The 12,336-nt window shown below is 41.9% G+C and overlaps 2 protein-coding genes across 5 annotated transcripts in view; one reads left to right on the top strand and one right to left on the bottom strand.

Annotated features, from left to right (window-relative positions):
* Positions 1–6,023, bottom strand: part of LOC139447845 (uncharacterized) — a 10,659-nt gene extending 4,636 nt beyond the window's left edge. The window contains exon 1 of the mRNA XM_071229319.1: positions 5,994–6,023. The gene's annotated coding sequence lies outside the window, so the exon portion shown is untranslated. The remainder of the gene's footprint in view (positions 1–5,993) is intronic.
* Positions 1–12,336, top strand: part of LOC139447261 (FERM, ARHGEF and pleckstrin domain-containing protein 2-like) — a 152,641-nt gene that overhangs the window by 73,258 nt on the left and 67,047 nt on the right. The gene's annotated exons all lie outside the window — the stretch shown is intronic.

Here is a 12,336-nt window from a genome sequence, read left to right as displayed (position 1 = left end):
GAAAGCTGATTTTCAGTCCTGTCACGATTTCGCTATTTTACACTGTCATGATTTCGGATAATAGGCTCATGGTTATATTTGTAAAGCATAGTCATTGATACATTAATAGTACTAAGCTTTATAGTCTGGACAATGCCAGTTGAAGCCTCAGCCCAGATTTGTAATTGACTATAAACGTTCAATGTTAAAATGACATTGAGTACGTGGTCAAAGTCAGATGTTGAATTTATATGTTTGTCCATATATATAACACTCCCCACATGTATGTGATTGGCACAGTTTCCAACTGAGTTCAGATTCTGTTTTCTGTATATGTTTAGTAGGTCGTTTACGGTAGGGCTGGGACGAGTCCAAATTTACTACCCAGGTACCCTACCCCCTTTTACCTGACCCTACCCGGGTACCCACTGCAGGTCTCAAGAGATAGGTAAAACATGTGCGATTGGGAATAGTTTGACCGTACTCCTGTCAAAATAGATTTAGATACACGTATAATCCAATCTGGTCATGATACATACACTGATGTTGACTGATGTTTTATCTTTATGCAAACATATAAAGTCCGAAGGAATATGTGCAAAGTCAGAAAGAATTGAGAACATTTATAACTTATAGTGTAACCATAGAGTTCTAGATAGTTTTTGCCATAAAACAATATAATCAGGTGACTAACCACGGGTCCTGGTAGTCCTGTGGGTACCCGGGTCCTACTCAGTACCCACCCGACCCGGGTACCCGAGTTACCTGTCCCAGCCCTAATTTACAGTAATATTGTCAGTTGTCATGTATTCAGGAGGTTTTATGGAAATATTTTTTAAATATTATAAACTGAAATTGTACAAAGCTGTTGCTTTGTCTCTGTGTCATTCTGAAATCATGTGTTGCATCAAATGTCAGTGAAAGAAACCAACTGGGAAGTCATGTTCCCGCATCAATTTAATATAGGTAAAACAAATATATGGCTTTGTTTAGGTGACTTGTATTTCATTGAGACAGCAATTATAAAGGGGAAAGAAGCATTATGTTACTGAATGCAATATTAAAAATACCTGAATATTATATTTTGTCAAAAATATTCCCAAAAAAACTTTTACAAACACTATTTTGCACATAAAGATTTTTCGATATTTGCATGCCTATATGTCCCTGGATTGATATAAATCATAAACAAAAAACTAAAAAGACATTTGCCGAAACTGCCAATTTGTCGATGCCTTGTCCATTTAATGAATATTCTATACTGAACTTACCTCAAAATTAGATCCAGAACAGAGGATGATTATCTTGGTACGGATATTGGATAATTATCCAGTTAGAAATCATCCAGAAACAATTCAAAGTAAGTTGGTCACTGTCATACACGCCTATGGACTTACTTTCAGTGAAAGATGTACCAAAGTATCTGGCCAAGTGGCCAGAAATCTCCCGGCACACCCTTTCTGTCAATCAAGCCGTCTGCTCTGAATGGCAGCCATCTTGGATTGTATTGATGTTAGCACAGCTGTTGTGAAGGTGATGAGGGGTTCAGGAATATGGTTCTTGTATCTTGCTGCCACATATGGTCAGCTGGGGGTCATTGAACAGCCATGCTTCCTATTCCTGAAGGAAATGTGGCAGATGGTTGACCAATCATACAAATGTTGAAACCATTTTCTTCTATGTTCTTAAGTTTTACATCAGCTTGACGTTCATTGGTGTAAATGATTCAATGGTAATAACCATGCTTTGTATACTCTATGTTGGGCCTATATGCAGCTGTTTCTCAGGAATTTGATCGGTTCAACTCAAGAAAAATTGAGAAGTCGCACTTGATAATGATAAAAGGTAGCTAAAAAACTACAGGGATTCGTCTTGGCTTCTAAGTACTCTCGGGGGAGGGGGGGGGGGGGGGGGGATCTTTTGTTCACAATTGGGATTTATTCATATCTATCATTTTTCTTGAATTCAGATGTATTTCAACATAGTATTTTAACAATGCATTTGCCGCACTTGGCAATATTCAAACTATATGATGGCAGTCTGTAAATAGTGAAATCTGGCCTAGACAATCCATTGATTGACATCTTGAGCATCGCTCTACGCAATTGGGATACGATGACATGCTTTTGTTTGTTGTTAAATTTAACGCTGCACTCGGCGATATCCCAGCTATATGACGGCGGTCTGTAAATAATCAAGTTTGGACCAGACAATACAGTGATTGACATCAGGAGCATCGATCCACGCAATTGGGATTGATGACATGCATCCACCAAGTCAGCAAGCCTGCGTGGTCACCTGATCCCATTAGTCGTCTCTTATGACAAGAGTAGTTTCCCGTTAGCATGGGTTGCTGAAGACCAATTCTACCCCTGATCTTCACGGGTCCCCCTTTTTGTTACCGTATGCATGACACACAAGTCGTCTCAGCCATCAAGTTAGTCTTAATTATGCTAACATTAATTAGGATTTCTTTTTTCTCATTTGGGAATTTTTACGAACATTCGTATCAGTTTAGATGCATGTCGATCGCGATAGAATGTGCTTCACTTAAATGTCACCTTAACATATATGTGACATTGCATTTTCATGAATACTCTTTCAAGATGGATGTTTTGAAAGGAAGAATTTAATTTTGAATTTGTGAATTGCACAAGCTGCAAATATCATACTCATGTTGGGTGGCAAATATGATCAGGTCAGTGTTTCAGCTTCAGAAATATTTGCTTTTCTCTCTCGCAGTTGAAGTTTAAAACTTGAAATGACAACCTATTGAAACAGTGGTAAGGGAAATATTATCATGCTAATTTGTGTCTATAGATGAAGCACTCAGATATTTCTGACACAAGGGATAATAATTTTTTTACAGGCCAATTATTGAGAAGTTGGCGGTTCCCTAATTGATGTCAGCCATCTTGTTCTGTTTCGAATATCAGGAAAAACTATCTTGTTCTTTTTTCTCCATAAACACAAAATTGCTTGAACGCGCAGATGTCTCTCGAAAATATTTCCTCAATAAATGTGACAGTGTTTTTGAAACAGTGCAAATGTTTATTTTGTAAGGAACAATTTAGTTATGGCTGTTAAGTATTTGAGTTTGTCAAGGGTGGTCCTATGGTTTGTGTATTTGCTTCTCATGGAGTAGGTTTGAGTTCAGATCCAGGTCACAATTTCATCCTCATCAGCAACCACAACCACAACCTGGGCCCCTTTGGGCTTTCCTCCCACTTAAAGCCGACACACATCAAGATATAACTGTAATACTGTTCAAAGTGCAGGCTAATATTTAATCTCTGAAATGAAAATATTTTAAGATTTCTTTGGTAATCTGTCTTTTTATATTGTCAAAAGGATCTCTGAGAATCTCTTTGTTTTTAAAAACCCTGAGACTGAAGAAATCTTGTCTTGCCAAAGTAATGTAGACATGCATTTTTAAAAGGGGGGGGTGCACAATTAAGATCTATTTATTGTCTTTGGTGGTAATTTATACAGAAATAAAGATTTTTTTCGAAATAAAAAGGAACCTCCACACCCCCCTCTGTATCCGCCCATGACATGCATGGTATTTTCAGATATTTTTGTTCCAGCATCTGTGTGAGAGACTTCAAATTGATCCATCCAACATTTACATCTGAATTGTTGTCCTTGTATACATGATGCAAAATTGCTTGTAGGGCGTTATGATCAATATTCACCATCTGGATATAACACTGTAGGCTCATCATGTCTTGGAGAACTTTTACGAGGTTGTGTTTTGTTTCATGAAACTGATCCATCAAAGGACAATATTTGTGGCAGCATCTGTTGCCATCATCTCCAGTCATCTTCATCTGCTCCGTGTGTTATTTCAACAAGCAGGAGAGCATTAAGAGCTGAAACACGCCCCCTACTGAGACATGGTGTCATCACAAGACTCCTATGTTTAGTCGAACTTTCAACATGTGAACACACTTAGGACTCTAATGATAAACAACACTGATATCAATTACATCATGGAAAAACCTTCCTACCGAATATTGAGTTTGGTTCTTTATTTATCCATGGACAGACTTGGGTATCTTAGACTTCAGTATTTTGAAAGTTGTATAAGTTGGAGAAGTTGTTCCCTAGTGTTTTAATCGACAAACTCTGCCCTTATTTTGAAACTTCTCTATCTCATCACATATTGTCGACTGGAGCATGGTATATCATTACGTGTGTCATGTTGATACCTATTGATCGTATTGTGACAGTTTGATTGCCTTAAATGAATTATTGCATTCATTTCAAGGGCGATTGTATCTCAATAGCAGCAGCGGTTGTGTAGATGTATGGGTGAGAGAGAGAGAGGGTGTATTAGAGAAAATGGAGTGAAAGAGAGGGGGAAGAGTGTGAAAGAGAGAATAGAGTGTGAGAGATGGAAGAGACAGTGTGGTGTGTGTGTGGTGTGTGTCTGTGTGTGTGTGTCTGTGTGTGTGTGTGTCTGTGTGTGTGAGAGAAAGAGTGTGAGAGGATGAGAGAGGGAGAGAAATTCTTTTGTACATATTTATTGTCTCAATTCAAGCGAATTAACTTTGCAGATTTATTAACATCCTGTGCCACGTTCCCCAAAGTGATATTACCCCTACAACTGTAGTAAGTCCATGTTAAACTAAGGGAAGTACAATTATCCAATTTGTCCTTAACCATCTCTATTGTTCACTATAGAATACTACCGGGTACATCTGTAGTTGACGATGCTAATGGAACTCTCACAGTACTCACCTCTATCCTGTATTGCATGCGGTCTCCCCACCGCGGTAGTCCATGTTAATGAAGCCGTCCCCAGCTTATCTTTATGCCTGGGCTATTGTAGGCTTATAACAATGTCAAGACTTGTCCCAGCTTTGTAGTAACTGAACAGGATTTGCCAAGGACCATTTTAATACCTGTTAGACCCACCCCTGTGAATGCCAAAAGAAATTTATGAACCAAACAAAAGACCAATCGACTGCTTTTGATATGATTGTTACAGCACTCTTCATCAGCCAGGCACCTCTTACCTGTGATCGTTCGTTAGGCCAGGTAAATCTTACCTGCATATCATTAAGTTCCTGTAATCTTACCTGGCGTATGTCAAGACATTCCTTACGTTCACCTGGTTCAGTTGTCAACCTAACTATTCTGATTACGTCAGGTTATACCCGTCCTCGACATTTCACTCGTTTGTCAAATACAGGTAAATGTTCAAACTTTAACTCACGTATCTAACGAGTCAGGTAGATATTACTGCTGTGTCGGCTGTGAAGCAAGGATAGTCAGCTTCAGTCCAGGGACAGGTATATGATAGCTGTCGAAATGCCTAGTAAGACAGAAGTAAATTCCTTAGCGAGAGAATGTTGTATGATAGAGGAGCTGCCATAGCCACAATGTGTGTCATTAATTAACAAGTATTAACTCACAGGTGCATAGTCTTACCTGTAACGACCAGACTTTTTACCTGTATAACAGTAATAAGGACCTTAGTCCAGGTATGCTTTACCTGTATTAACAACCTGCCTGAGATGACATTACCTGTGTAGACCTTGGTCTATGTCTTACCTGTAGGGTCAGTTGATTAAGGGGTTGGATCGATGAGCTCTAGAACTTGGATCTCCGGATGAGAATATTGAATAATATCTTTTTCATATCCCAGGATAGAGCTGGAATAATGCTAAAAGCAGCTTCACCCATCTCACACACTTTTACCTGTGACCCGTGAAGATCCGGGGTAGAATAGGTCTTCAGCAACCCATGCTTGCCGTAAAAGGCGACTATGCTTGTCGTAAGAGTTGACTAACAGGATCGGGTGGTCAGACTCGCTGACTTGGTTGATACATGTCATTGATCCTAATTGCATGGACCGATGCTCATGTTGTCAATTACTGGATTGTCTGGTCAAGACTCGATTATTTACAGACCGTCATCGTATGGCTGGACTATTGCTAAGTAAGTAGAGTGTTAAACAACAAACAATAACAAACTAGAACGATAGCATCAAGAAAAGAAAATATTACCTGTATGCAAGTCCAGGTAAGTTGGTGTGCGCCCTGTGCAGGTCTATGAGTTTATAGGAAGTACATTGAGTGTGATGTGGCTACTGTTGTAATCAATAGCACAGCAACAGTCCTTCCTGTCCTGTCGCTGGGAGGCAGGCAGGCAGCATCTGCAGCAGGGCTGTTGTTACCGTGACAGATTCAGCTTGTCCATGTCAGGGGCAGACTTGACCACAATTAACTGTTCATGTGTCATGTCATGTTCTGTCTGCTGGTCCTAATGATATTTAAGTAGTGTGAGAATTTGTTCTGATTGACTGATGACCTTTAAAATGTTTCAGGGTTTAGATGGAATAATATGTAGCCATTGTTGATGATGATTGAGAGAGAGAGAGGGAGAAAGAGGAAGAGAGAGAGGGGGAGAGAGAGAGCTGAACTGAACTGGCAGTCATAGTTGGACGCCTTTGATGTTTGGATAGATTAGAAATATGAATAAAAAAAATAAAATTTATCAATATATTACACATACACAGTTCTAAAATTGATTGCCATCATATGACTGGAATATTGCTGTGAGCAGTTTTAAACAACAAACAAACAAAAAAGATGATAAATTACTTTTGGGGGAAAATATTCGTTTGATGCTCTTTTATGTTTTTTCACCTATGTTAAAACAATCCTCACTTGAAACATGGCAAGTATGTCAACTAGAAAATGAAAACTTGTATCGAAGAAACACTACCTTGAATTTATTCCGTTATTGAAGAGAGTAAATATTTGTACTGACGATAAACCAGTTTACGGGTGTAGTGAAAGGACGTTACCTGCCTGAATGTGACATTGTGATACACAAGTCCTATATTGCATGAAAGTACCGCCTCTTTGTGTGCAAGTGTGTTACATTGTGTCTTCACACCTGCGTATAGCCTGGAGCCCCATACAGTTTAGCTGCATGTGCCCAGTGTTATACTGAACTTACACAACTACTTTGTGTGCAAGTGTGTTACATTATGTCTTCACACCTGCTTATAGCCTGGAGCCCCATACAGTTTAGCTGCATGTGCCCAGTGTTATACTGAACTTACACAACTACTTTGTGTGCAAGTGTGTTACATTGTGTCTTCACACCTGCTTATAGCCTGGAGCCCCATACAGTTTAGCTGCATGTGCCCAGTGATATACTGCACCTACACAACTACTTTGTGTGCAAGTGTGTTACATTGTGTCTTCACACCTGCTTATAGCCTGGAGCCCCATACAGTTTAGCTGCATGTGCCCAGTGTTATACTGAACTTACACAACTACTTTGTGTGCAAGTGTGTTACATTGTGTCTTCACACCTGCTTATAGCCTGGAGCCCCATACAGTTTAGCTGCATGTGCCCAGTGTTATACTGAACTTACACAACTACTTAATTGTCTATCAACCACATGGCCCTTCTGTGAACACACCCAGATATTGTCCTCCTTTATTGCCTACCAAATGGAGATTTGATGATGCCATTGTCTGCATGGATGAGGGACACCTTTGTTAAGTTTTTACTGATCGATTGTGAGGTGAGGTGAAATGGAGTTTAACGTCGCATCCAAGATTATTGCACTTGTATAGCGACGTGCATGGACGTGTGTATGTTTATGTGGCTGCTTGTACTAGTCCGGACTGATGCCGATTTAAAGTGCTAGCTCACTGAGATATCCTTCCGCAGTTTTACATGAATACCCCACTCAGACACAGTATACTGACTCCGAGCCGACCAGTCCTTGTTTTAGCCCCTTAATGCCGATTGCCAGACAGGGTAACAACAAGTACCATCTTTTAACGTCTTTTGGTATGACGCGGCCAGGGATCGATCCACGGAACTTTCCGCTCCCTGGGCGGACGCTCTACTACTATTCCACAGAGGCGGTCTGATCGAATGTGACTTGGTTGGTCGGCGGGGTACCATTGAGAATGCTTGACGGTTGGTGGGGTACCATTGAGAATGCTTGACGGTTGTCGTGGTACCACTGTGAATGCTTGACTGACTGGGTACCACTGAGAATGCTTGACGGTTGGCTGGGTACCACTGAGAATGCTTGACAGTCAGCAAGGTACCATTGAGGATGCTTGATGGTTGGCTGGGTACCACTGAGAATGCTTGACGGTCGGCGGGGTACCATTGAGGATGCTTGATGGTTGGCTGGGTACCACTGAGAATGCTTGACGGTCGGCGGGGTACCATTGAGGATGCTTGACGGTTGGCTGGGTACCACTGAGAATGCTTGACGGTCGGCGGGGTACCATTGAGGATGCTTGATGGTTGGCTGGGTACCACTGAGAATGCTTGACGGTCGGCGGGGTACCATTGAGGATGCTTGACGGTTGGCTGGGTACCACTGAGAATGCTTGACGGTCGGCGGGGTACCATTGAGAATGCTTGATGGTTGGCTGGATACAAATGATTGTGCTTGATGTTGGGTTTGGTTCAGGTCTACCCTTCAGTGAGGACCATTCAAACGGTGAGGGGTTAAACTACTATCTTCAACATACCTGTGTTTCTGGGAGGATCTGTTTTCTAGTCACCCTTATAGCCAAAGACGGACGTAGGTAATACCTGCATTCTTTCCCCACACAATCTCACCTCAGTGACTGACATTGACACCATCCTGTTTGGTAACTTAGCAAACTTAGCAAGTGTTACACAGAATAGAAACGTTCACCTGTACGGATGTCAGATGTAGTGACCTTACTTTCTTGACAGTGCTGTCTTGCTTAGCTGAGACCCGTGAACATCCGGGTAGAATAGGTCTTCAGCAACCCATACTTGCCATAAAAGGCGACTATGCTTGTCATAAGAGGCGACTATGCTTGTCATAAGAGGCGACTAACATGATCAGGTGGTCTGGCTCACTGACTTGGTTGGTGCATGTCATCGTATCCCAATTGCGTAGATCGATGCTCATGATGTCAATCACTGGATTGTCTGGTCCAGGCTTGATTATTTACAGACCGCCTTGATATATCTGGAATAGTGCATACTACATTCCTCCTGGAGGTGAACAGGGAATGCAGTATATTGATCAAATTATTTATGAATAACTGCATCATTTGGTGGTGACATGTGGACGTACAAGCAAACAGTTGATCATATCGACATTATTTAGCACCATTTACTGCATGACCTGTCAGTCAGTTGTATACTGACCAAGGAGAAGAACCTGACTGCAATCTCTTGCTGGAACAGTGATCTTTTGATTCTGCTCGAGCGGCCCAATCATCTGAGTTGTGTCCCTTTGTCCTGCCAGAATCCGATAACTGTGGGTTTGAATCCCAAATTTGCCCTGAGTATCATTCTTGGTCTTGTCAGCACCATACCATGCAAGCATGCATGACAGGCATGTGGTATGACGGGCAGATTTGGACTCTCCTGTCTTCAGAACAGCATTAAACCAACTCACTCACTTGGCCACTTAAAGTATAAGTATTTATTCTTCTTTGTCCATGATACATTAGGCTGTTTGAGCTAACAGGTCACCCACTGAACAACAAGGATCAAACTAGCTGGGATGCCTATTTGTCTGAGGCAAGTCCGCCTTTAAGATCCGTGACACGGGAGGTGGTTTTACATCCACAGGTTCCAGAAACTGTTGGAGAGCGTGGTATTTCTTGTGATGGCTGAGACAATCTATCTGTTGAGTCTGTGCGTGATCCTCGGCCAGTGCAACATGCTGTGTTTGATTGACTAGGTTTAATCATTAATGAGATTGGCAGGGTATCGGTGAACTAGGTGTACATTCGCCCTCGTCAGTCAGCAGGCAATGTCAAGATACTGCTGATAGTGTTACTGAACCTCAAGAACAATCTGCCAAATGAAATGTTGAGATATTTTCCCTGGTATTTGTCTCCGAATGAATTTGCAGAGTTAATGTTTCTGTAGGTAATGTTTGCTTGTAAATTAATGAGACCTTTGGATGTACATCTGTTGGGTTTGGTATTGTCATCAGACTCAAATCTGTCAGCTTTTGGCAGAAAGGAGATTGTGAATGATGTACCTTTTACTTGAGGATTACACTGACACTTCTCGTGTGACAGAGCCGATCGCTGAACAACATGTCACATAGGCCATGCATAACATGCTCTCACATCAGTCATTAAGGCAGTTATTGGATACTGTAGACACAATTTGGGTAAGGGAACTCTATCAGGGTTAAAATGGGTCCCCAATGCTCCACATCACTTAGTAAGACTCCGACCTAGGACCTACACCAATCCCGTCGACCTAGGAATCACCAATCCCATTGACTTAGGACTCGATCCCCTCGACCTAGGATTCAATCCTGTCAACCTTGGACTCAACAATTCCCTTGACCTAGGACCCAGAAAAAAACCATCGACCCAGGAGCCAACAATCCCCTCAACCTAGGACTCAACAACCCCCTCGACCTAGGACTCAACAATCCCCTCGACCTAGGACTCAACAACCCCCTCGACCTAGGACTCAACAACCCCCTCGACCTAGGACTCAACAATTCCCTCAACCTAGGACTCAACAACCCCCTCGACCTAGGACTCAACAATCCCCTCGACCTAGGACTCAACAATCCCCTCAACCTAGGAGCCACCAATTCCCTCGACCTAGGACTTAACAATTCCCTCGACCTAGGAGCCATGAATCCCCTCAACCTAGGACTCAACAATCCTGTCAATGTCTACCATGAACTTCCTGAATCCCATTTCCAGAATGGGGCGCCGGCATCAACTATTAACCTGAAGGTACTAGAGCTTGTGCTTGACATTGGGAGCAGGAAGGAGTTATCATGACTGGCACAGAGCAAGGATTGGTCCTTTAGGGAACAGGAGATACAAAAAGTTATCTCCTGGATCAACACACACAGTCTCCTACTAAAAAACTATCCTTGCACACATTTCAATGGGAATGGAATCTTCATGAATGCAATCAGTTTCTGCTTTGTAAGACAAGCAGTGTTGTGTTAGCTGGGATATTTTCGCATGACTGCCCCCAATGGCTTTTTTTGAGAAAATTTGTTTGGAGGGTTTGTATGAGATCGTTGTGATACAGTGAGCAGGTGATAGAGGGTTTCATGCATGATGAAAGATGATATAACAACCAGTGAATAGTAGCTGTTCTGTCCCGGACACAAGGGGTATATTGCATCACATATGAAGGGTATCTCATCCACTCACAGGCCCTGAGTATAGATACAACATGTTTTATGATCGAATAGATCCTGTTTGCTGCTCGATTTATTGGCACACATCTTCATTGATAAGTTGGTGTGAAGTTTCATGTGATGTCTTTAATGGTCTATGTTTGTGACTTCCTGAATAGCATGGTGTCATGCAACCTTTTTTTTGTGGATGGTTCTGTATTTGGAATCTTATCAAAATGGGCAGGTGTGGGTGGCCCAGTAGTCCACGGACTGGGTTCTAATCCCAGGTTTGGCCTTTTCGTGATAAGTCCATTTTCGATGCACCAACTTCCATTCAGTTAGTGAGTGCTCATGGCTACATTATTTTTACTCTGGTCAGTGGATCTGTGTGCACTTGATTTTCATTCTCAGCTTCCTGGGGAGTATATGACCAAAGCAAGGCACTAGGTTAACAGTTACATTACCATCTCATCCTCCCGGGTACCCATCCACTGCTGGGTAAACAGAGGCATATTGCAAAACCAAGTCTCTTTCCTAAGGAAACACCACATGTGCTCCATGTGCCTGATTGTGGGCAGATCATCCAGCAGTGAATGGGTACCTGGTAGGATGAGATGGAAATGTGGCTGTTAACTTTCTAGCGCCTCACAGTCAGCTCGGGTTGTATACTCCCCTGGGAGCTGAGAATGAAAATCAAGTGCACACTGATCCATTAACCGGTGCATAATGTTAGCGCTTTAAGCATGCACCTCATGTGTGGAGTCTAGCGCATTATAAGTACACACATCTATATTATATTTTATTAAGGTGTCCTGCAAACATAACTGAAGTTCTGTTCAAGTAGTTTGACCTTGTGTGTGGAGTCTAGCGCATTATGAGTACACACATTTATATCATATTTTATTAAGGTGTCCCGCAAACATAACTGAAGTTCTGTTGAAGTGTTTGACCTGACCGGCTACAGATATCAGGCAACTGAAACCCCCTGCATGACACTCATCAGCCAGCTCAAGATTAGCGGCTAGAAAAGATCCACTGATTGAAACATACCGGGAGCTCAGTTTCTGCCACTGTGATAAGCCTCTTCACAAAAGCTTGATTAATACCTCAGTTTTGAGGCCTCTTTATAGGATTGGACTCAAAACGAAATGGTTTAATTGAGATCCCCTCCACAAGAACATGCTTGTTACCTCAGTCCCTAAACCATATAATTT

The sequence above is a fragment of the Haliotis cracherodii genome, unplaced genomic scaffold (genome assembly GCF_022045235.1).
Source record: "Haliotis cracherodii isolate W230 unplaced genomic scaffold, xgHalCrac1.p SCAF_7, whole genome shotgun sequence".
NCBI classification, from domain to species: Eukaryota; Metazoa; Mollusca; class Gastropoda; order Lepetellida; family Haliotidae; genus Haliotis; species Haliotis cracherodii.
The sequence above is the reverse complement of the archived record's forward strand: the minus strand, read 5'-3'. Positions and strand labels throughout refer to the sequence as shown.